Genomic DNA, 27,632 nt, shown 5'->3' with positions numbered 1-27,632 from the left:
TTGCCTGGACTGTAATGTTATCATTTTTACATCAATATTTATATATACACAGAGTTCCCCCAAAATTACTGATTTTTGCTGAATAATTTATATTATATAATATTTTTTTTATTTCGTGGGTTAAATTTAAAATAATGAATAACAAAATAGGTTTAATGGCTATTATTAATATCCAATAATGAAATAGCAGTTGTGCTTATGTAAATTTCACACGGTTTTAGGGTTAGGGCTTTAATTCTATTTTTGTTATTATGATTATACAGCTTTTAAGAGTAGTTGCCATCAGATACCGAACTGTATTTTATAAGAACAGAAACTATTAGAATAAAGACATGATATAATGAATTCCTTTGAAGATAACCAAAAAAAAAAATCATAATAAAAATAAATTATTTAAGTTGGTTGAACCAGTTCTTTTAATTATTTCTTTTATTTTTATTGTTTAAAACAATTTACTCTATATTTGAATTGGTGTTACCCCACTGAATTATTAATTCTTGATTCAATCAATTCAAACATGTCTCGAGGATCATGATTCAAACCTTAATATTATCATATTCTCGTTTACATTGTGATACCATGGACAAAGCCAGAGGGACATGTAACTTAGAGAATCAAAGAAAAGATAAGGTAGAGATGACGATGGATCATATTAGATTGAAATTTTTATCAGTAGTATCTTTTATTTAATTCGACTTAATTTCAGGGAGATAACATCTAATCTAAAAAATTGGTTTGATTTTTTTTATATAATTTCATATTTTATCTGATTTAATTCGATATAAATATAAAATGTAAGGTCCTAATTGAAAAAAATGGAGAGAACATTTTATCAACCATCCCTAAAATATAGAAAAAAAATTATACTATTGTCTCATGTTGGATCAAAAAAAATTACCCTAAACTCGAACTTGGTTCGACCTCGTAATTTATATACCCCAACTTGGTCTGATCTGAACACAATTTTTTTTAATATTGATTCTATCAAACCATAACAATAACAAAAATCACCAGGATCAAGTAAAATTGTAATCCCTAAATAAACTCTTCTCAAATTTTTCGGCTAATGGTAATATGGTCCTGATTTCAATTTCATCTTTAGATAAATAGGAACCTTGTTACTTTAAAATAATCTATGTGTGATTTAGTTTTTTAAAAGTTAAAGTTCATATATCCTGCAAATGTAGTTGCTCTAACCTATGACTTTAAGAGAGAACTATATTTCTTTTAACCATTGAGGCAGTGGCAGAACTGGTGATAAAGTCTGGGGGTAACGTAAAATTATAAAAATTTCAAAGGTTTAAATTAAAATCTTTTAAAATTTTGAAGGTTTTAGTTTACATTTTTCCAAAAAAAAAATTAAAATCTAACTAAATATTTTGAAAATTTGAGAAACTTAATGATAATTTTTAGAAATTATGGGAGCAGGTTTAATCAAGAACATTAAATTTTTTTAAAGATTAATCTAAATTTTTAAAAAAATTTGAAGATCAAATTAAATTTTTTGAAAATTTTAAAAAAATACATTGTAATTTTATAAATTTGGGGGGCATGGCCCCTCTAGTCCCTATTACCTTTCGCTAGTGCATTGAGGCCACTTTATAAAAGTTAAAGAAATTGTGTTAAATTCTAATTCTATCCCGAGATGAGGAAAAATAAGAGAGTTTAAAAGAACGAAATGAATTGCTCATAGTAAAATTAGAATATATGTCCTAAGAGAATATAAAAAAAACAAAGATAAACAGCCGACTAAATATGTTTGCTCATAAAAATTGTAAGGTAATAAGTTATTATAATATAAGATTGTATTTTCATTTTAAATATAAGATAAAAATGCATTCAAACTTTATTACAACATAATTCAATTTCGACTATCAGAATTTTTTTTGATTTGGACCCGTGTTAATTTTTATACTAAAAATGTTATTTTTACTCGTATGATAGGCAGTTTTAACAAAATATATCAATTGAATTGATATTCGTAATATCGCAATAATTCAAGAATTATATATATATATATATTATTTAATTTATGATTAACCTCCATCCATTTTCGCTTGACTAATCGACATAAGAGCTTAAAGAAATATAGTTTGACCGAACCCTAGAATTTGGTGCTACATTAAAGCTTGCGTTATGTCGTAAGTATGTCACATGAAATTTATTCGGGTAATTAAACGTGGGGACCAAATTTTCCCAATTCTCTTAGATCCTTAAATGTCAATCATAGGCCTCTTTTTTTTTTTTGGTACCCATCAAAGCGCATGAGTTACCTATTTTGTTATTTTTAAGTCAATTAAAAGTTTCAATTCTGATATTTAAAAATGAAACAAACTAAATTACAAAAATCATTATCTTTTTTATAATATCCAATTCAAATTAATTAATTAATAAATCAAGTATTAATAATTATGTAAAAAAAAAAGACACCCTCCGAGGCTCCGACTGTTCAAATGTTGACTTAATGAAAATGTGTCATTCTCGAGGGTAGTTGAAAAACAATGAAATGATTACTTAAGCTTTCACAATGGAAAAATTAAATGAAATCCTTTCCATGTCCAAATCAACGAACCTATTCATATTTTTGTTGACAAAACAAAAACGTATGTTTCTTTGCTCCAATGGCACCCACAATACTACCATAAATATATAAAGGCGTACTTAACTTTTATCACTTTCTTTTATTTAAGTACCTAAAATATTTCTTGGTTAAAATAGTTACTTAAATTATTTTTTTGATCAAAATAAATATCTAAAGTATTCGATTTTTTCATCTAAGTAAATAAGATATTCTTTTAAAAAAAGCGCATATAAACTTTTTTAGAACTTATATTAAAAAAAATTGAATACTTTAAGTATATATTTTGACAAAAAAATAACTTTAGGTACTTTTTTTTACCAAAATATATTTTAGGTACTTAGATGGAAAAAAAGTATACCTTAAGTACGTATTTATAATATAAGACATATATAAAAGATAAAAATACATAATATCTAATTGACGTTTTAATTTTAGGGTAAAGTATAAATATGGTCCCTGATTATTGGATTTTGTTTTATTGAATCCTACTGACTATTAAAAGTTACAAAAGGTCCTCAGTTATACAGAGTTGTTTTGTTGAGTCACTCAACTATTAAAAGTTACAAAATGATCACCCTGACTATTTATTATGTTCTAAATGCGTTCATTTTTTCCTTAAAAATTAACGATCGTATGAGCTATACGTTAACATGCTGATTGAGATATGATAGTCATTTGAGATTATGATATTAGATTTTTATCATATATCGGTCAGTTGGTTAGCATCCAACTCATATTGTCGTTAATTTGTTTAAAAATAAAATGACTAGTTTGGAACATATTGAATAACTGACTGACTATTTTGTAACTTTTAATAGTCGAGAGACTCAGCAAAGCAAATCCCTATAGTCGGGACCATTTTGTAACTTTTAATAGTTAGGAGACTCAATAAAGTAGTATCCTATAATTAGGGGACCATTTTTATTTTACCCTTAATTTTATTTTTGAATGTATATATTATTTTAAAAATTCAATTATAAATTTATTTTTTATTTATGAAAATTGAGAATATAGTTTTATTTTAATTCATTATGACATACTTTTATATTTAAAGGAAATTGAAAAAAAATTCTCAATTATTAGTAAACATATGAATTTTAGCTATTAATTTTTTTTATAATCTGTCACATAAAAATTGTTAAACTGTTAATTTAGTGAATTTATTATATACAAGTTGTGAGTGAAATTGAAGAAAATTACTTGTTGAATCATGGATAATTAGTGAGTATAAATTATAAAATAAATAAATGATGACAAAATGGTAGGAAAATGGGCTTGTCAAAAAGGACAGGCAAAAATGTGTTGCAGCCACGTGGCCTTTATTTTATTCCATGTCTTTTGTCTCTGAGTTTCGAAAAATAACGTTCGCAAACTCAATCCATACTGTCGGTGTTACTTAAGCCTCTGAAAGATGGGCCTAAAACTATAACCCAATCTTCAAGATACAGCAAAGGCATATGTACTCGGCCCATTCATTTAATCCCTTTAATAAAAGAAACCCATGTTATTTATCTAAGAAAATACCTAACTCAATTCCCAATATATTTTTCCTTTTTTATTTTTAGAAAATAATTTTTATTTATTTATTTTTAATATATTTGATGATATACCAAGTTAAGATATGTTATTATAAATAATCGATTAGTTTAGGTAGATAAAGCACTGGATTCTTAAAGTATCATTAAGGGTTCGAGTCATGACATTTAAGAATGAAACAAATTAGGCTGGAAGGATTATCCCTATATTAAACCTTTATAGTACTCGACTAAGATTAATCGATTAATACATCAAATACCGATATTTATATAAAATAAGTTTAGAAATGTTATTCAAGTAAGATTACGTGAATTCCAATAGTTTTAAATTCTTGCAAGACAAAGTTGGTAAAGAGTTTTGTGGGCAGAAATCTAGGGATTTCGAACCGTGTGTACTTATCCTTGTACCCGGTTTTTAGCAAAATGACAACTTTTAGTTCACTCAAAGATATATATACATTGTATATAGGTGCTGAAATGTAAAGTCAATCTGTAAAATAAGCGAACTAATTTACTCTAATAAAGTGTCAACTCTCTTGTACGAACCAACTTAGTTCAGTGGTTAAAAGAATCGTCATTATTCTTAGAGGTTACAGATTCGAACAACAACGATTACAGCAAGATGATTCAGTGCTCATTGACAAATGGTCGAGAGTATTTAAAACATATACTACTTTAAAATCATTAGATTCAATTCAATCGATAAACAATGAACCGCCGAATTATTTAATGTCACCAATTACCTGGAACAGAAACTAGTTTGCAATTTAAGCTTCAACCCATACCCATGAAACCAAGTTCAATAAATAAGGATAGTTTTGAGGTCCGCAAATATAAAGTGGTTCTCCCCAAAGTTCAATATAAAAACAAGGGTTAAATACATATTTGACCCTAAAATTGTTCAGTTTTACTACTTTGATACCATTTTTACTTAAATGTCAAACATCTTATCGTAAAATGATAAAAAGAAACAAGTAAAAACATATATGAAAAATCATTTTATGGGAATTTTCGATTTTTTTAGAAGGTTACAAATTTTCATCCATCGAGTATTTCATTAAATTCTCGACAATTATTATTATACTCTTGAGATATTTTTATTAAATTTTAAACTCGATACTTTATTTATCGTATTTTTAAAGAGAATATTAATTCAATGATTCATACGATCTCGTCAAAAGAAATTAAATTGTTTGCATTTGATGGGATAACTAGTCCTAGTAGTATCATATTACTCAATATATATATATATATATGAGTTTAAAACCCAACAAGATCAAACAATTTAATTTTCTTGACGAGTTCATTTGTGACTCTTGATATGTTTGTGTGAATCCTTTGTAGCTTTTGACAATTTATGTAAACTTTATGAGGTATTTTTAATATTTTCTTTGAAATTAGAAGATAAAATTTTAAATTTAAAACTGATATAAACATTTAAAGAACACAATACCAATTATTTAGGGGTTTAACCGATTATTCGATGGACAACACTCTACAGATTTTTTTGAGTTGAATACCCCTCAGCATACCACAAACAATTATGGAGCTATACTTTATCATGAACACATCAAGAATATAATACCAATTATTAAATCAAATCTGATAAGTTGTAATAGGTTCACTCTATTGTTTTTTAGGGAGATAAGATTTAAATTGATTTACTTCATCGTCTTTTCATGAAAATCGAATATGAAAAAGTTGATGATAAACCATTTGAGAGTCATTGGAAAGCTATTAAGAGAATCTTGTGTTATTTGAGTGGGACTTTAGATTAAGGCCTGTTTTTTAAGCAAGTTAGTGTGTGCAATCTGGTTTGTTATACAATTGTTGATTGGGCTTCATTCGTGGAAGATAAGAGGTCCACCACAGGTTACGGTATTTTTCTTGGGTCTAATCTTGTGGCTTGGAGTTTCAAGAAGCAAGGGGCTGTCTCTCGGTCAACTTATGAGGCTGAATACCACAGCCTTACTAATGCTGTTGTTGAGTTGGTCTGGGTTGAGTAGTTTTTGTTGGAGATTGGTATATCTCTTGTTAGCAAGTCAATAGTTTGGTTTGATAACACTTCTACAGTGTTAATGGCTGCAAATCCTACACACCATGCCAAAATAAAGCATGTTTAAATAAACTTCAAATTTGACATTTGTTCCCTCTTCCGAGCATGTGGTTGATATGCTAACTAAGCCTGTTTCACCTTCTTCATTTTTTGATATGAGAAGAAGACTTGGTGTTTTTTTGTGGGATGAGGTTCTTCATCAAGAGTGACCAGGAGAATATTATGGTATATTGGTTTGATTGTGTATTTATGTTTAGGCCCGTTATATTTATGTTATAACTGTCTTAGGTTTGTTGGGCTGTTACTCAAGCCCATTATAAATATTCTTGTAAGACACTTTTTAATTCAAGTGAGTTTGTTTAATAGCATTAAAAGTTCTTTCTTTCTCTCGTATTCTTCTTTCCTGTTTTTTTTTTTCTAAATTAAGGTTAATTTTTACTCTTCTATTCTTCGAATACTCTTTCTTCACATATTAGGGTATATTGGTTTGGATGTATATTTCTGTTTATGCCCATTATATTTCTGTTATAACTGCATTAGGTTTGTTGGTTGTTACTCAAGCCCATTATAAATATTCTTGTAAAACACTTTGTAATTCAAGTGAGTTTGTTTAATATCATTAGAAGTTCTTTCTCTCTCTCATCTTCTACTTTTTTTTTCAAAATTAAGGTTAATCATTGCTCATCTCTTCTTCGAATACTCTTTCTTCATATGGTATCAGAGCATTTTTCGGTTAATTCTTCTTGTTTCGATGATCGATTGCTTTGCCTCAGTCACTATTTTGCTTTGTGAGATCGACATTTTCCTCTGGCAAGCTTGTATCGCGAGATTGAGTTCTCCTCTGACAAGGTTGCTTCGCGATTGAGTTTTTCTTCTGACTTTCTGGTGTCATAGTGTATTCTTTCATTTTCTCTATCTTTCATCTCATTAATTGTTGTTGATGATCAGATTCTCTTGTTTGCGATTGACTTGTGATGTTCGCTTTGGATCTGTGTTTTTTGTGTTGTGAATCTCAGCTTTCTGCATCTTCTTGTTTCTTGTTGTTGTGTGTTCTGTTTGTGATAATGAACATTGGTTCTAATTAAATTCAGTCTAAAGTTGGTAATATTGTTGTGCATGCTAGGTTATTTTCTACTAAAAAAATCAATGTTACTTTAGATGATCATAATTATCTGTTATGGCATCAACAAGTTTATCTCACTACTAAAACTCAGATTGCTTAAGTATATAGATAACATGGTTGTTCCTCCCCCTGAGCATGTGACTCTTGATGGCAGTGCATATCAATCCTGAGTTTAAGGTCTTTGAAAGAGCAAGATGGTGTTTTGCCTCCTGACTTTTGTCAACTGTCAGTGAGTCTGTTTTACCTTATATGATAAGGCTGAATACTTCCTCTGAGATATGACATACCCTACATAGGTTGTACAGTAGCAAAATTACCTCTAGGCTAATGTCATTTAGAAGACTTCTTCATTCTCAAAAGAAGGGTGAACAGTCTATAAAAGATTACTTGATGTCCGTCAAAATTGTTTGTGATATTCTGCCAAGCTGTGGTGAGCTTATTTCTGAACATGAATACATTACTGCTATATTAAATGGCGTTCCTCCTAAATATGAGGCTATTGTTACTGTTATTACTGCTGGTACTGCTCCTACTGATCTTAGGAACTGTTTTCCTTGATATTGAGGCTAGAGTGTCGAGGTTTAATAATTCGATTACTGCTTCAGCTCATCCTTCTGTTCAACAGACTCCAAGTTATAATAATAATGTTTTTAATACCGAGCCTGTTGTTCCTACTGTTGAACTACAACAATAGAGACTATGGTAGTAATGGTAGAGGTCGAGGAAGAGGTAGAAATAATTCATCAAGACCTCAGTGTCAATTGTGTGGTAGATTGGGTCATCTTGTTGAATGGTGTTATTATAGGTTTGATACGAGATTTAAAAATGAATCTTCTAGACCTAATCAGGGTAATACTAACAGGAATCAAGATTTTTCAGAAGCTAACATCAGTACCTACAATTCTATTCCGAGTGTTGCTGCTCTGCCACATTCTACTCTGTTTTATTACAATCCTTCTCTGTTATTCCAACGTCTTCTACTTTCCTCAGTGGTTTCTAATCCTCATTTGGTTACATCATCTCTTAATCCTTTTCTTTTTGGTTCTTCTACTGTTCCTGCTTCTGCTGTGCCTCTTATGCCTCAATATGCTTCGGTTGCTCCTTGGAATGCTCATTCCTCTCCTCAAGCTCTCATTGCTACTCCATCTGTGTTAGATGATAATGCTTGGTACCCGGGTTCAGGTGCCACACACCACATTACTAATGATGTTGGTAATCTGCAAACTGGATCTACTACACCTGCCTCTGGAAATGTGCAGGTTGGAAATGGTAATATGCTTCCCATAGCTTGTACTAGTCAAACTAATTTGTTTCCCAATTCTAATATTTTTCGTCTAAAAAATATGGTTCATGTTCCTCAAATTCCCAAAAACTTACTGTATGTTGTGGATGAGGGATTGAAGCAAAGCATATCAATGGAGATAGAGATGTCTGCATTGACCATAGCTCCAAAGCGTGATACGTGGAAGGTAAAAAAAAAGCTCCCCCAATCCCATATTTGTTTCGACTATCAAACTAATAAGCTTTGAAAATGTTTAGTAAAGCTGTTCAGCTTTGAAAATCTTTTGCTTAAAAAGCAAACTCAGTTGTTCATTGTATGAGTCAAGAAATCCAGGTATCGTTTGTCCTATACCATCGGAAACGACAAAGGAATCAGCCACACCTACTGCAAAATCTTGGGTTTGAATCTCAACGTCTTCAAATATTTTTCAATATATAGTGATATAATTATACTGTAAATTATAATTTCAATAAAATCAATAACGACTTATTATATCTATTAGGGATGAGCATTTGATTAAACCGTATCAAGATAAGTCGTGTGATTTTAAGTTAGTCGTGTTGGCGTGTTTTATTTTAAGATTTAAATTTTATTTGAAAATTTTTAGACTAAAATCGAGTTTTTCAAATTTAAGTGGAGTCAAATGGAGTCTAGTTTTCAGGTTCATGTTCTAATTTAATTATAAATATTTGTAATATTAAGATACAAATTGATTCAATTTAACGAATTTCTTTATCCATGTAAGATATACATATATATTTCTTCATATTCTTTTCTACATTGCAATATTTTTAATAAATCAAATGTCATCTTAAATTATAAAATATATTTATAATTTTATTTTTCAAAGAATATACTTTAGGGGACAAAGTATTTATAAGAGTATAAACGAGTAAAATAATTGAAGAAAGAATTTGTGAAAAAAATTACAGTAAAAAATAAACTAAATAAAATATAAAGTCAAGGGACTAAATTAAAAAAAAAATATTTCTTGTTAAAAATAATAATCGAAGTTACATAAATATTCTATAGTCGTAAAAGAATATGTGATTCAAATTTGATAAAAAAAATATACTTAAAATCAAAGAGAAATCATGGATGAATCCAATCAAATCAATTTAAATTCAGTTAAAATTTTGGAATTAGCTAATTATATTTTATCATTTAAACTTTAATTAAAAGTTAAAATACTCACCCCTGAACTTTATTCACAGCCCACATGGTACATTCACTACATCAAAATATGCCTTTGGCGGCGTTTTTTAACCCTATAGCTACGTTTATAAGTGTCGCTAAAAACTTTCTCGGCGCTTGCAAAAACGCCGCAAGAAGTGCCGCTATAATAAGCGCCGCAATTGTTAGCGGCATTTTAAAAAAAAGTCGTAATAGTTCGAGACATATAGCGGCGTTTGTCTTTACAAGTGCCGCTATTGACTATTTAGCGGCGTTTGTCTTTGAAAACGCCGCTATTGACAGTGTATTTAACAGCGTTTGATTTTATAAACGCCGTTATTGACTGTGTATTTAGCGGCGTTCGTCTTTGAAAACGCCGCTATTGACCGTGTATTTAGCGGCGTTTGACTTTATAAACGCTGTTATTGACTGTGTATTTAGCGGCATTTGTCTTTGAAAACGCCACTATTGACTGTGTATTTAGTGGCATTTTCAAAGACAAACGCCGCTATTGACTGTGTATTTAGCGACGTTTATCTTTATAAACGCCACTATTAACTGTGTATTTAGTGCATTTGTAATTAAAAACGCTGCAAATAAGCCCATTATTAGTGGCATTTTCATCTAAAAACGTCGCAAATAACGCTATTAGGAGTAGCTACATGAGTTGCATAAAACACCATTAAAGACATTCTTTACACCCACAATAATAATCAATTCTACAAATCAAAGCATATATTAAATAAAAACAAGTCACTTGAAATTAAAAGGGTGGAAAACATTAATATAACAAAAATACATATAAATGTATACATATACTAGAAACATAAATAATGGAATTTATTAAGCAGACATTCTACTTATAGTTCTACCAAGTAAAGGAAACTTCTACCAAACTAAACTTTCATAGCTTTAAAGAATATTTTTGCACTCCTTCGAGCCCCCAAAGCTTTAAGCAGCCTGAAGTAAGAAATCATCTTACCATTCTGCTTCTCTTAGATTCTTCATCACTGTCATTGGCATCATCTCCGACAGCTTTTCTGGCAGAATGATATGGGAAAATATCATCAGTAGCAGCAACCTCAGAATGGCCATGACCATAATCAGGAACCCGACTAACATTGTCCCTCATATATTCAAATACATTGTAGCTCTGTACACAATGCTTTCTGTAATTTAGTTGGATGTTTTTGTTAGAACAATGCACAATACATAGAAAATACACAACAATAAGGGTAACAAAAAACTAGATCCAAAGACACATAATATGATACTATGCTCTTCACAAGGCTTGTTAATTTAAAAATGTAGCATGAGCCAAGGTTGAAAAGATAGAGCGACACTATAAATTTGAATATCCATCTGAACAGTATCATCACTAACCTAGAATCTTGTCCCCTCCTAAATGGTATTTACTTGAGAAAATTAATTAGATAATATATTGTATAGCTTTAAAGTGTACAGACTTGTCTAAGCCATAACGCATGACCACTAAAAGATCAAGAGACAGAAAGGAACATGTAACATCCGCAATACCGGGTTAGTGACCAAATTGTAAAGTTTCAGAATTTGGTGACTAAAGTAGAAGAATGAAAGAATTCAATGATTATTTGAATATATATATTGAAGGTTATTTGGTAATTATTAAAGGAAATTAAGGGTATTATGGTCATTTGACCAGAAATATTTTTATAATTTTTTTTAAGGTAATATAAACGTGGGAAATGAGAAACATCCAGAGTTCTCTTCTCCTTTCTTCTTCTTCATACGTGGGAGAGCCAAGCTAAAGGTGAGTTTTCTTGTGGATCAAATTCTTGATGAATTTAAGGTTGCTTATTGATCCTTAGATAATAACTAAGCTTAAGGAAAGCTTAGATTATCTTAAAACTATAAGATGAGGAGTAGATGAAGAATTAAAGAAAGGAAGTAGAAAAGTGAAATCTTGAAGTAGAGTTCATTTCTTAAATTGGAAGTTAAATTTGACTTGTCAATGGTTAAATTAAGATATTTGGAGTGATAGAATTGGATTTAGAACATATAGAAAATTTGGTATGATTCTTGAATCTCATAAAGAAGATAGGATTTTGAGGTTAAAGATGATTTACATGGATATAAGTTGGTTCAAGTAATGGTAATTGAGTTTAATGTCAAAATAGGGGCTTAGAATAGAAGAATTAAGGGAAGAGTTGATGATTTACGTGCTAAAATGTCAGTTCTGGGCAATGTGCATCGATGCACATTCATCGTGCACCGATGCATCGATGATAAATACCAGAAATTGTTTAAGGTGCATCGATGCACATGCAGTGCATCGATGCATGAATTTAAATAGAAAACATCGAATAAGATTTATGCATCGATGCATAAGGAGTGCATCGATGCATCCCCATTAAATACAAACATCGAATAGGATTTATGCATCGATGCATGGTGTAGTGCATCGATGCATACCTTCATTAAAAGATGAAATTGGCTTTTCTTTGAGACTAAGGAGTGATAGTTTCGAATATATCAATCAGTATACTGATAAGTATTAATGTATTATTATGTAGATATAGAATGAAAGCTTGTTCCGGAACAAACTAAGGATTAGGATTGATTCAAACAACGAGGCCCAGGTGAGTGCATATTCAATAGTATATGATGTGCGATGGGAATAAGACTTGCGATGAGTCTATTTCCTGAAGTGTTACACATGAATGCATGATTAAAGGCATGAATTGAATATGCATGTATGTATGCTTGATTATATGGATTGATATGTTCTTTTATGTGTTAGGTGAGAAAGTATAAGTGATTACATAAGAAAGGTTATGAATTATATGAGATATAAACTATGTGATCATAGTAAAATATAATTATATTATTATATGATAAGTGAAATAAGCTAGATAATATTGATCTATAGGATGATGGGAGAATAGTACACTAACTAGGAGATTTGAACATAAATGATAATATGAACATATAAGATAAGCTAGATGGGAAAGATTCATATGTTTAAATAAAACTATAACACATGGGTTGTATGATAGAAATTTATGAAGTTATATGAGAAGATTATAGGAGTTATATGAAATTGAATTAAGTAAACATATTAGATTATGTGATGAAATGGTGGATTACCTGAACATGTGAATATATATATATATATATCTAAGAGAAGGCATAAGATTAAGATATAAGCAATATGACTATAAGTATATATGTGCTCTAAGTGATATGACTTATAGGTATTTCTATTATAATGTTACATAATATGTTATGTATGTTAAATGAATTATGTGAGGGTATAAGAAATGATATGAAATATATATGTGAAAACAAGTATATGTTATGAGATAAGACCTATGACTATAAGCTACGTGAAAGTGTTCTAGGTGTTTCGATATATTATATGAAGTATATGATCTTATGTGAACAAGATATGATAAGTATGTTTACATGAATAAAGGTGATTAGGTGAGAAATGATAGAAATTATATGAAAACATGACATATGTGACATGTGAATTATATGGAAATGATCTACGTGTAAGTGAACTACGTGACTATGTGATAATATGAAAAGAAGCTATGTGATATGTGATATGTGAAAGTGAATTACACGTTTATGTGAATATTGAAATGAAATAAATGATAACGCCCCATGTTATGTGTCATGAGAGCTAGGGGTATAGTTGGCATGCCAAGAGTCGAGGGTCTACGCGGTCCTTCGAGATATATATATATTCTTTGGAACATGTGTGAAGTCTGGTGAGACATATATGATCCCTAGCATATGTATATGATTCTTAAGGAATTCTATGTGGTCCTTATGGACATCATTATATGGCACTACGGTGCAATTCTACGCGGTCCTTCGGGATATATATATTCTGTGGAACATGTGTGAAGTCTTGAAAGACACATACTTGATCCCTAGCATATGTATATGATTCTTAAGGAATTCTATGTGGTCCTTATGGACATTATATATGGCACTACGGTGCAATTCTACGCGGCACTTCGGTGCAATTATACGAGCTGTGGTGACAGCATTAGTGCACAACCTCTATAGACTCACATATCGATAGTTTCACATACGTACATGGGCTAATCCAGAGATATGAACAAATAAGTTAGTAGTATGATAAATGCTATAGAAATGATATGATGTTGTGTGTGTATGTGTGTGTAGTGATGAAAAATGTTATGTGATTATATGCAAACTTGTTTTATACGATATGAAAAATGCATGGAATTGCTATAACATGATAGAACAGAACATGCATGTATCGATATATGTTTTAAAGTGCATTATAAGTTGTTATGCCTCACTAAGTCTTCGACTTAGCGTGTGATTGTTTCACACGTAGGTTTCGAGAAGAGTAAAGAGTGATGCGGAGTAAGACAGGTTAGTTTTCCTTACCAAAAGATCATATCAGAAATATTTGACAAAGTATGTATTTGGTTATGTATAAAGTGTTGGCATGTAATAAGTCATTAAGTTCGAGCACTCTGATAAAGTCTGTATTTTGTTTTAAATAAAGTTTTAAATTTCCCGGGATTTTTCTTAAGAGTCAAGGTTTGAAAAGTCAATGTGACACTTCGGACTCGTATCCGGGTCGGATACGGGTTGGGGGTGTTACAGAACACGTAAGCTGGAAGTTCAAGGTTGAATAGATAGTGTGGCAACATAAATTTTTATAACCATCTAAAAGTGGCATCACTAACCTAGTATCTTGTCCCTTCCTATAATGATCAACAAATGGAATTTACTTAAAAAAATTAATAACATGTCGTATAGTTTTAAAAGTGTTCAGACCTGTCTAAACCATGCACGTACGGCTACAATCAGACTAAGAGACAGAGCAAACGCTGGTGTTGAACTCACATCTCAATATCCAGTTTCAATTTTTGAACCTGCAAAGGAAAAGGCATGAGACTATGCTACCAGAATAAAAGGTGGTAATTGCAAGGTAAAAATAACGTGCATTACCTGGATGATGAGCACGAGTGAGCTCTCCATGGAGAAGATTATGGATAGGGTTGATAAGTTCCTTTTCATATCTATATTATTATCCCAATGAATTAGAGTTTCACTCGAAGAAGAAATTTTCCACACTAAGAAATAAAAACCACTGCATGGAGTTCAGTTAAAGCAATATATCATATTAGCAATCAAAGGAACATATTTATTCGGGAATTATGTTGAAGTATGAACTTGAAAAAAGGAACATATTTATTCTGGAATCATGTCAAAGTATGAACAGGACAACATGAAAATTGAGAATGCAAGACTATTTCAGATGTATTGGCATTTATAACATTTACTGGTATTACTTATCATTTAGGTCGAGCAATTTTTTGAACCTAAAGCTTTCATACATGTAAAATACCAAACACAAGAACATGTTCAAATTTCACCTATAAGCCGTGCATCATAAGTCATTAAGTGCAAACATGATTAGAATTACATTAATATTAGAAAGAAAGTTGCACCTTGACATAACAATCTCAAGCATTTCCTGATATGATGCATTCTTTGGGAATTCTTTACCTTTTGTTTGCTCACTGAAAGTCAATAACATTCTGCAAACCAGAAAGCAGCTATGTTCAGAAAAAAGCATTTTGCAAGGCTTTCAATAATATAGAAAATTAGCATATGCCTTTGAATGAAAAAACCTTCATTTCATCCGATTACCATAAAAGAAGAAAAGATCAAATGGTAGTGGAAAATAAATTAAAGCCAAACAAAACAAATATCAAGCAACTTAGAATCTAATGTCCTTTGTTTTTATATCTCAAGCAAAGATTAGAGCGGTGAATATTAATCTTTTTTGTACATATGGGAGCCGATTGGAAATTTAAAAATGTAGTATGATCTATCCATCCATCCATCCATCCATCCATCTATCTACACTATCTTTTCCCCTTCTCGCATTTACTTCTTTATATTTTTTTATTTCCACTTTCATGCCAAATCTATATTAATGGGTAACCTTTTATTAAAGCCAAAGAAAGTAAAAGAAATATTGTATTAGAATTTAAACATAATGATGAAGAGAAAGGAGGGAAAATATATATACTTGGTATGAAATTCAGCTGCCAATTTCTCTAACTTTGGCTTCAAATAGATGCATTTCCGGCACCAAGCAGCTATCCTATCAACAATTAAACAAAACCCATCCTTTTCACTTTGGAAAAAACCAGTCAAGGAAAGAGTTAGAAGAAGATAGAACGAACCAGTCAATGAGAACAGGTTGGGAAAGCTGTTGAGCAGCAGCCAGGATCTGATCAAGCTGATCACTGTCATGGATGGGTTCCATTTCAATAGTACTCGGTTTCAACAAATCAAACCAACATGACATTCCTCCCTAAAAGAACTTTGATAAGCACAAATCCAACATCACAATCCACGAAATTCCATATAATTGAAACAATCATAAACTAAATAACCAAAAACCCTAAACATTGAACACATAATCAACTAATACATGGAAAATTAACGATGACCCATGTCAGGAAAACTACTTTATAAATCGGAATCGTAGCAACAAAAGCAAGCACATAATCAAAAGCTATAATTAACCCATATTTCATTTTCCATCAAATCAACCAAAAATCAAACACCCAATTCAAACTAACATCTGATTGAAAAGGGGGGAAACAAATTCAGATAAAAGTAAAAGGAAAAAATAAGAAAAAGATATAAGCTTACAGTTGGGAAACGGGTATCGAAGCAAGATCACCTTTGAAGAGTTTTAAGCAAACTCATAAAATTTTAAATTTAATGAGAAACAAAACAAAGAAGTGAACATCCAAGACAGTGATCTTAAAATTTTAAAATTTTAAGCAAAGAGATTTAAGCAGGGAGATCAGTTCGAAAAGGGGCATTCGGTTCTGGAAACGAATCAGAGAGAAAACCTAAAAAGAACCTACCTTTCGTCGAAGCCACCATCGTTCCTCTTGGACCGAAGCCAAAGCCTGTAAAGGTTGCATATGAGCTTCTAAGTTTAGGGGTTATTTTGCGTTAAAAAGGGAGAGTTTTGGAGGTTACCTCGTCATCGGCGCCGATTTACGGTGGTCGTGGGGTTGCTTTTCTTCTACCTCATCGTAGAAAAAAAAAGGAGCTGAATCACTATGGTAACATATATGCGACAAGGGAAATAAAAATAAATGGGAAGGTAGGGAATGTTGGCTCCTACTTAAATCTCCTTTTCGGAATAAAACTTTTAAATTTTGCCTGTTGCGACGATTGTCTTTGAAAACGCTGCTAAACTACTACTCTGTTGTGGCGTTTATTAAAAACACCACTAAAGATGGAATCTATTGCGGCGTTTTTATAAAAACGCCGCTAAAGTAAAACTCTGTTGCGGCGTTTGTCTTTGAAAACGTCGCTAAAGTACTACTCTATTACGATGTTTATTAAAAAACGCCATTAAAGTAATACTGTGTTACGACGTTTGTTGATAAAACGCCACTATAGATGAACCCTATTGCGGCATTTGTATAAAAATGCCGCTAAAGTACTACTATGTTGCGGCGTTTGTTAAAAAAACGCCACTATAGATGAATCCTACTGCGGTGTTTGTATAAAAACGCCGTTAAAGTTACAATTTTGCGGCGTTTGTGATGTAAACGCCGCTATATGTTTAAAGTTAGTGGCGTTTACTCTCAAAACGCCGTTGTAGAACAATTTTGCTGTAGTGATTGTTATCAATCTTACATGATGGTCGTAAAGTTTATCAATTTCTACTCGCAAGATTGCAATGAACTGATAAAAGTGACAGCATTTTGATCCACGAATCATTGCAGGATCAAAGCAACTTTGATTTTCACATATTTTATCAAGAGATATTTTCATATTTGGGAAGACAAAGAAATTGCTCAAGATTTTATTCTCAGCAGCTGGCAAAATCTATGAAGTGCAAGCATACAATACAAAGAGAAAGAGAATCCAAATAATCCAGCAAAACCGACGTCCATAATGGCGGGGCTTTGTTCCCGAATTCCCATAACCCAAAATCCATTGCCTTGTCTTCATTCAACAACTCCCCACTTTTCATGCTTCCCCCACTTTGCCACTTCTCTAATCCACATTTCTTTAAGTTCCTTAGTTTTTGCGCTTGTCCATGTTCACTTCTTTCCTTCATATTGCAGTTTAACACCTTTCTTGATTTTCGGTACTGTAATTGTATATATATATATATGCTCTGGCCTTAATCCACACGGTCACAAGCTCCGATTTGAGCTTTTTTTTTTAAGTTAACTCTTTGGTTTTAGCCATGGCCGAGTTTCACTGCCAGCAATACAACTGTGGATCAGTCAAGGCCTCATCAAAGAGTAAGCGGAACGGTTTCTCCACCAAGTGTGCTTCGTTGGTTAAGCAACAACGTGCTCGACTCTACATCTTGCGCCGCTGTGCCACCATGCTCCTTTGCTCGTACGTGCACACCGACGATTAGAGACCGAACGAAAACTCCTATGCTCCATCGACGGCAGGCTTATGCTGCTTGGTTCAATGGGGGGCTAAAGTGTGGTGCGATTGTTTTCTTCTCATAGTTTCCTTAGTGTTTTTTTTATATGAGAAAAGCTTGGCCGCACTCTTTGCTTTTTCACCAAGCTGAGGTGAAGAATGATTTTGATGGAGTTTTGGTTATGTTTTATACAGTATTGTTGTTTGCATGTTGGTATTAAGGTTAAATGTAGACTTTGTATTGATTTTCTGTTTCCGTTTCTCCTTCTCTTATCCATCTCTCTAAATCCTTTTTGGGTAATTAAACAAGTGTTATCTATGCCTATGAAAGCATTAATAACCCTTTAAGGAATCACTACTTGCAGCTGTAAAATGTAATGGTTGAGAGTTCATCTTTTAACCATGACTTAATAAGTATACAAAATTCCGATATCATGTAACGACAGTTAATTGTGAAAGAAAATAAATATTATGTATACTTCTTAAGTCATGGTTCAAAGATGAATCTGTAAGCAGTGCAGAACCTGTGTTTTATTACCAGACATATCTATATGCTTCCTTTCATGTGATGACTCTTAGAGTCATCAAGCCTAATGGGTATTGACTTGTTCATAAATGGGTTTCGACATATCTGTGTACCGTGTTAGTTTACAACAGCAAAATTAACAGATGTTGTGTACATTGCTACACATCCTTCTCTTTCAAGCTGGTCTTCTACCTGAACGTTGGAATTAGTCGTCGCGGGCCAGTGATCGACGCTCTAATACTGTATGAGATTTTTTAAATATAGTGACTAAAGATTGAACAAGTGTATGATATAGAAGAATAATAATTAAGAGCAAAATTGCAGGAAAAAATATTGTTCATTTTTCTTCTTTTGTGTACAGAAGAGAAGTCCTCTTTATATAGTAAAGGTTTGGATGATTAACTGTTCTTAACAGCTTAACCGAAAGTGTTAACTAATAGTAATGTTTTCTTCTAACAAAGTCTCAATTATATTAACAGCTATATATGTTCTTATATGTTACACAGACTATATATATATATATATATATTGCCCTTGCACTTGTATATTATTTTCAAACATTGCATGGGAGAGAGTTGAAAGATCTGCAGAACATGAAATTTCCCAGTAGCCACTTTAGCTCTCAGTTCCTTTCTCAAGATCTTCCCCGATGACGCCTTCGGAATGGTTTCGACAAAGAACACACGCTTTATTCTCTTGTAGTACACCTCCTGTTTCAAAATGTACTGCTTGATTTCATCTTCACTGATCTGCGATTTTTCCGATCTCACCACGAATGCAACAGGCACTTCCCCAGTTGCTTCATCCTTCATGCTGCAATCACATCACAGTTTTGATGTTAAAATGAAGAACCCGAATATCGACATACAGGAGAAACTTCGATGGTGTTGTTAAACTTACGCGACGACAGCCGCATCGGTGATATCAGGGTGACTAATGAGCATTGCTTCGAGCTCGGCAGGTGCTACATGGAACCCTTTGTATTTGATCAATTCCTTCAATCATCGACGATGAAAAGCTCATCGTCATCATCAATGTAACCGATGTCTCTGTGTGTAATCAGCCATCTTTGTCAATGGTCCTAGCTGTGGCCTCAGGGTCATTAAGGTATCCTGAAATAATAAATTAGCATTTAGCTAACGTTGTTAATATTAAGAAATGATACTACTGCAAGATAAAACTTATTAATATTGACTAATAAATAATAGTACTAATATAAAAAATATCAATGGATTGTACGCCTAGAATATTACTCGATAGTTATCTGTAACATGTTTCAATAACAGTAAAATATATTGTTATTGTAATCTCTAATACTTGAATTCTCTAGGGATAATAAACATCTCTTTACCACTAAGATAGCTTGGTTTGAACGCTAGAGATTGTAAGAATATTTGAATTTTCATTGTCAAATTATTATGAATCTTTAGAAAAATATCTTTTATTGCTATTGAAACATGACACAAATAACTATTAAGCAATATTCTATACGTACAATTAATTCCTCGTATTATTATTTGTTATTCAATACTAATAATTTTATTTTGCAGCGGAATCATTTTTAACAATCTAGAAGCAATTTTGTCTAGATTGATGTAATCTTGAAAATGAACATTGTTCCCTTTGAAGTTAACAGTCTTCCAAACCTCGTACACTTAAAATGTAAAAGTGGAACTCACTTATGTTGCTTTCTCCAACCATAAATATTTCAAGAAGAAAATACATAAACTATCAATTGTATATTTAATTAGAGAGAGACTATCACTTTTATAGGAGTGGTAGAGAGATAAAATTATCAATGGTAAATTATTTATTTAGTATATAAACTATCAGTTTTGGTCCGTTTTAATACCTAAACTTTCATTTTTTTTTAAACTTAACGTTAAGTTTTGAACAAGCATTAAAATGAAACAAAAACTAAACTTTAGGTATGATTTTGAAAAAATTAAAAGTTTAGATATTAAAACGGACCAAAACTAATAGTTATATACTAAACACGTAATTTACTCAATTATTAATTGACATTTACCCCTCGGCTACTTCCTTAAAATGGGTAACAACTCCCTAAAATAATCTTAGTTAGCTAGGGATGAGCGTTCAAACGAGTTGAGTTGAATCGAGTTAAAATTTTTTGAATTATTCGAGTTGAAGAGTCATATTTTACAATGTTGACTTAAATTTTTCTAGTCAAACTTTTTAGTTTATGTTTAAATTTAATCGTAAATATTTATAATATTATGATATTATTTGATTTCAATCTAAATAGTTTTTTTTGTAATCATATATATATATATTCATATGTGATGTACATAGACCTAAACTTAAAAATCAATCTACTAATCAGTAAAATTTTTTAGTTATTCAAGTTACTATTCCGATTGTATTTTACAACTCGATTTGAACTTTAATTTTTTTCGAATCAATTCGAGTTTATGAAATTACAACTCGAAGTTAATTCGAATTGAATAAAAAAATCGATTTTTACTCCCCTAATTACTCTTAGTTTTTGCATTACTAACCGTTCATATATTTCGGAACGAAGCGCCGAGGAACGAGAGGATGAACTCGGGAGTATTGGGTAATAAAAGCATGATGACTTCACGTCGTTGCATGCCGAGCTTGTTAAGCCCCGAGGCGACTCGCCGAGCGGTGAGCTCGACTTGTTCGTAAGTGTAGACCTCGCCGGTGGTGCCATTGATCAAACAGGGCTTGAAGGCGACGTCGGGAAGTTTCTCGAAACAATATGCATGCAAAGAGAGGTGGCTCGGGATATAGATACGGGGAAGTTTCGATCGGAAAATGATTTCATATTGTTGGGGTGCCATTTGAGGTGCTTTGAAAAAGATGGTAGGCCTTGATCTGGCAATCGGAGACTGAGAGGAAATCATAGGTGGCATTGATATTGATATCAGATCACTAAAAGTACAAGGTGGGGATTTCATTTATTGTTGGAGTCTGACCTCACTAAAAGAATTGTGTTGTCTATTGCTTCATGTTTTCATACTTATAATACCCCCATTACCTACATTAATCTTTATATATTCAATTTTCCGTTGTCTAGTACATTAAAATAATCAAATTAAGATTGTAAAAAAAAAGAACACGTTAAATAACTTCGATCCTAAAATAAAATATCGTTCTTCTTAAAATTTTTGAGTTCGAGTAAATATATTTATAAAATGTGTACACATTATCAACAAACTAAAAATCTTTTTGAATAAATATTATCTTGTGGACTATTTGAGGAATTTTATTTCAACACATTATCTCAACCATTTGCCCATGAAACTTGTTATTTAGAGTTCATTTATTTAATGAAAAGAATTGTCTATCTAGCTCAGTTGGTAGAGCGCAAGACTCTTAATCTTGTGGTCGTAGAATCGAGTCCCACTGAGGACAATTCATAACAGAGGTCTTCCACGGAAACTGCTCTCAACCTGGTGTTGGGGGCAGCCTACTACCCTATCTCCCCCCTTACCCCATTACATATGGGAATTGGGTCAGCTAATTATTTAATGAAAAATAGATTTTACAAATTAATTTTCATAAAATGAATTATATTTTTTTAAAATATGATTTTTAAAAATTATTTTACGATATTTCGATGAAATTGTATAAATTATTTTTCATTGGTTAAAATATTTTCAGAATTTATTTATTTTAAATATTAGATACAATAAATAATAATATTTATTAGAAAAATTAATATTATTATTTTTAGAATGTTAAAATAATTTATTTAATATCATTTACGTCAATTTTATTATTAAAATATTATTTTTATAATTTTATAAATAAAATATTATGAATATTATTTTATAATTTTATAATATAATTTTATTATATTATATCAATAATCAATTGGTTTAGTGGGATGAGGTACCAAATTCCTTAAGTAAGTTAGGAGTTCAAATCTTGATAATTGCGAGAGATTCTTAATCACACCGATATGAATTCTTAATCATCGATATGAATTCTTAATCACCCGTTGCAATTGTTCTAAATGTTCTCAATTATTTAACAATAAATTTTTAATTATTTCGCTACAACTGTTGGTGTTCGAAACCTAAATCTAAAAAAAAGTTGGAAGTTTCAATCATCCAAGAACATTTTGAAACATAAACTTTAGTATCTTTCAAGTTAATTTTATGTAAATCCAGATTAATTCGATTTAATTCACTATTAAAAATATTTATTAAAATAATATTATTTATCATTTATTTATTAAAATAATATTATTTTGTATTACTTAAAATAAAATTATTTTACATCTTTTAAATTACATCAATTATCGTTTAATTTTACTCTTTTTTTTCTTTTTTTACTTCTTGTACTTTCATTTACTTACTAAACTTTGATATTGCTTACTGTGGAAGGGTGGGGTTGCAATTTAGGATTAGGGTTTAATGTAAAATTTAAGAATTTATTTTATTTTATTTTAAATATTACACATCATAATCAAGTATTAATGAGAATATTTATATAATAATTATAGACTGATAAAAAAATTCACATCATTCAATTGTTTAAGAGAAAAAGGATGAGTGATAAAAAAATTCAATCTATAAAGTTTAGTGAGTAGATTGAAAAAATTAAAAGTATAATGAGTGAAATAGGGGAGAGAGTAAAGTTCGGTGATAACTTGTGTAATTTACTCCTTTTACAATGAATAGAGCTAAGACAATAAGATTTTGGGTAAACTATACTATTAACTACTCAACTGTTTAGCCTTTTTAATTTTATAATTAATCTTTTATTTTTGTCAGTCAGATCACTTAATTATTTAATTATTGTCAATCAACCTACCTGCCAGTTGAAGGAAATATAAGCGTGACAGTTAATAAAATTGACATAATTATATATTTGGTCATTGATAGTTATATATTTTATTAATTTGATCTTAATTTCAATTTAATTTATTAAATTTAATTCTCTAATCACATTATGACACGTGTAACAACATAACTTGAGGATTTTGTTTTTAAATTTTAATTATTTCAGTTCCCACCTAACCAAATGGTAACACCTGTCACCATAAGATTAGATGGAAAATTGACGGAAGCAAAATAAAAAAACACGCTGTAAGGTCAGGCTGGGATCCGAACTTGTATCCCCTAGTTGGGGGTTCAACAATCAAACCTAGATCTACGATCTGATTTAGAAATGGAACACTAAGTATATAACATTTAAAAAAAAGAAAGTAAAAAGTAATTTTAGTTTTTACTTAAGTAGTAATTTTATTATTTTAAAATAATTTCATTTATATATTTTTAACTCAGTTTAAGTTTTTATCTCAGTTTAAGTTTTTATAAAATAATTTCATATATTTCTTAATAAAAAGAAACTGAGTTAAAAATATATAAAATTATTAATAAAAAATTTAAAATTTTTACTTGAGTTAAAAAAATAATTTAATGATATATATATATATATATATATATATATATATGTGTGTGTGTGTGTGAATTTTCAACTCAGTTTAAGGTTTTATATATAAAAAAATTCTTATGGGGAAAGTTGAAAAGAAAAACAGCAAATAGTTTTTTTAATTATCCTTTTCTTTATGTTATTCGTTACATATACTAAATGTTGCATTTGCAAATTAGACAGTGGATATAGTCCAGTGGTTTGGGCGTTTAATCTTCATCCAAAGTCACTAGATTGAGTCTCACCCACACACCCATCAACGCGTTTATTTATTTTTTCATTTGTTCTATTAATTTTCCATTTAATCCTATAGTAACACGTATCACCATTTGATTTGGTGGAAAATAAAATAGTTAAAATTAAAAACCCTCCAGCCATGTTGTTACATGTGTCAAAATATGATTAGAGGACTAAATTTTTTAAGCTAAATTAAAATTAGGATCAAATTAATAGAATGTATAACTATTGAAGACCAAATGTATAATTTTGTCAATTTTATTAATTACCACATCATCATTTCCGTCAACTGTTAACGGTTTGATTGACAACAATTAAATAATTAAGTGATGTGATCGAAAAAATTAAAAGATCGATAGTAAGAATAAAAAGTATAAATAATTGAGTGGTTAATGATATAATTTACCCTAAGTTTTTATGGGATGAACCACGGGTCTCTCTGAAAATCTAAAATTACTATATACATTTTTAAAGATTTCTATATATATTTTCTATTAAAAATTTATTTTTATCCCCTAAAATTTTATAAATTCAAATTCGACCTTCAACATTCGTACCTAATGACATACTTAGTAAGCATGTCACAATATTTTAATTAAAAAATAAAAAAATAGTTTTAATCGAACACATTTTCTATTAAATAATAAAATTGTACCTCTGTAATTAAGATTTATATAAATAAGCACGAACTGAACTATTTCAATGGGTAAGCACGAGCTTACCAAGCCACACATGGATCTGGGCAACCGTGTGACTTTGAAAAGCAGAAACTAGATACCGGAAATGACTTCAAATGAAATGTGCTTCCCAGTTTCTTGGCTGAATAAAAACACAAAACACCAAACGCTCACTCGCATGGTCTCTCGTGACTAATAATTTATTGTCACGGTCCAGTAATGGGATCGTGTTTAGGATTTAAACTCAAGTTTGATGTCGAAGATCTAACCCGAATCTTGAACCAAAAAATCTCCCACTCGCAGAAACATTCTATGGTCTGTTGGTTGCAATGCCTAAAGAAGAACAGTGAAAGCATCAATCTCTTATCTTATCTAATGAGTTTTCAACCAAAAAGTAAGACTTTTGATTTCTTTTTCTTTGTATTCCATCTTATCTCTTTACTTTCTCCCTCGAAAAGATTATGTTTTTATCTTCAGGAAATTTCCTAAAGTAAAAGATTCATCAATTTTTAAGATAACAGATGTCAGAATATGATTGGGCAAACGTCATGGTAAAGAATAAGCCAAGGTACGTTTGATCATCAATCTTTTTCATGGCCAAGGCCACTGCCCAGTGCCCACACTAATTCATATCATTTGTTATGTGGTATTGATGTAATCGAGATAATGGTTTTAATATATTATATAAATTTTATCATTTATATATAATTTTTTAAAATAATTTATACTTAGGAAAGGAAAAGGAGATTTTTGGTCGTAATAGATACGGAACTCACGGCCTAAAAACTTTTAATATGATTTCTTAAAAATTTATATCTATAAAACTATGTAATCTTGCATTCCTATATTCTTAATATAATTTATTAAAAGTTAACATTTCTGGTATGTCTATCCCTAACATGATTTATTATTAAATCATTAATTTTCATATATAAAAAATAAAAAAGTTATTTATTAATCTATATTTGATCTATTGATTGTTTTAGATCAAATTTTAAAAAAGTTTACTGTAGAATTTAATTGATTTATTCTATTCTTGATTAAACTAGAATATGAGAAGAAGCTAAAATATCAAACCGATATCCCACAAGACTAATAAAATATAGGGTAAAGTATAGTAATGGTCACTGAACTTTTCTAAAGCTTTCATTTAAGTCCCCTAACTTGTAAAACTTGTAATACAATCCTCCAACATTTAGTCCGTTTGCAATATGGTCTCCGACTTAACCGGCCGTTTGATGTCGTTACATTGTCGTTAGTACATTTGCAATATGATCACTGAACTTTTTCAGGCACTTTCATTTAGGTCCCCCAACTTAAAACTTACAACACAGTCATCAATTTCATTCTAAACCAAAATTCCTTTTCGATCTTGAATTTCCTTTGCCGCTTCTCTGTTCTCATTTCCACTGTAACTTTTCAGTCGGGGATGCATGAGAAATTCTAATATAACTTTGAATTTTGTGGAGGTGTTGACTTGAATAAGGGTCCATTGAGAGAAGACCCAACCAAGAAACTATCGGGACCATGAACGATTCAAGGTGTAATGTTAGATACACGTCATCTCAGGTGAAGCATAGATGTTCGATGAAATGCTTGTGAGAAAAAAATGGGGTTAGAAATACAGAGTTGACAAATACTACTAAGATGAACTAAGTATCATTGTTGAAAGTCACCAACAAAGCTGAAATTATTTTGTATAAATGACATATAATAATTTCTTCGTTTAATCCTTGTGGTTAAAGATTTTCCAACAGATGATCAAATATAATGAAATCCCAAACAGCGCATTCACCTCTTAGTCTCTTTCTCTCACATGCACTCTCGTTTGGTTTTTGTTTATCAATTTTCCGCCATGTAAAATTGTAAACCCAAATAGTACTCTGTCTTTCAGCTTTTTTATTTACAAAGAAAAAATGGAGGAAGAATTGTTGTAACACAACACCGATTGCGTTTATTTCTTAGCCTCTCCCCTCACTTGCAAAAAGGTATTTATTTTCTCTTTTGGGCTATCCGGAAGTAAGCTTTTACTCTTTCACACTTTTCCATTTTCAGCTCGCATTGTGTGTTTTTTGTTGAAATTTTTATGTTTCTGGAACTGCATGTCAATGATATGGATATTCAGTGTTAGTTTTGAACCAAAACCATCTAATTTTCTTTCTTTCTTCTTAATAAAAACTTTTAGTACTCCTTATAAAAGATATTCAGTCCATTAGAATAGAAGTGAAAGAGGGTCATAGGCTAATTTTTTTTATCTTCTTGTTTGGTTTTCTTTAAATCAGAGAATTGGTTATGAGTATCGACATAGTGAAATCGCCAGACTCAATCCGAGAGACTACTGGTACTAGTTTACTGGAATTATATTGATCCGACCTGTGATTTTCGACGTCTTGTGAGCTTATATTCTTTTTAATAAGTTCATGTTGATTATGAGACTGATATATCATGAACGAATTAATTTTTTTTACATGTTTTGGATATTGAGGACTATGTTGCAAGTTTTAAAAGTTAGGGGACCTAAATGTAAGCGCCTGAAAAGTTTAGTGACTATATTG

The 27,632-nt window shown here is 30.8% G+C and overlaps 1 pseudogene; it reads right to left on the bottom strand.

The window, feature by feature from the left end:
- Positions 1-18,070: 18,070 nt before the first annotated feature.
- On the bottom strand, positions 18,071-21,633 carry LOC120137590 (annotated as a pseudogene).
- Positions 21,634-27,632: the final 5,999 nt, after the last annotated feature.

The sequence above is a fragment of the Hibiscus syriacus genome, unplaced genomic scaffold (assembly GCF_006381635.1).
Source record: "Hibiscus syriacus cultivar Baekdansim isolate YM2019G1 unplaced genomic scaffold, ASM638163v2 tig00110674_pilon, whole genome shotgun sequence".
NCBI lineage: Eukaryota > Viridiplantae > Streptophyta > Magnoliopsida > Malvales > Malvaceae > Hibiscus > Hibiscus syriacus.
This window is presented reverse-complemented; position numbering and strand designations above follow the sequence as displayed.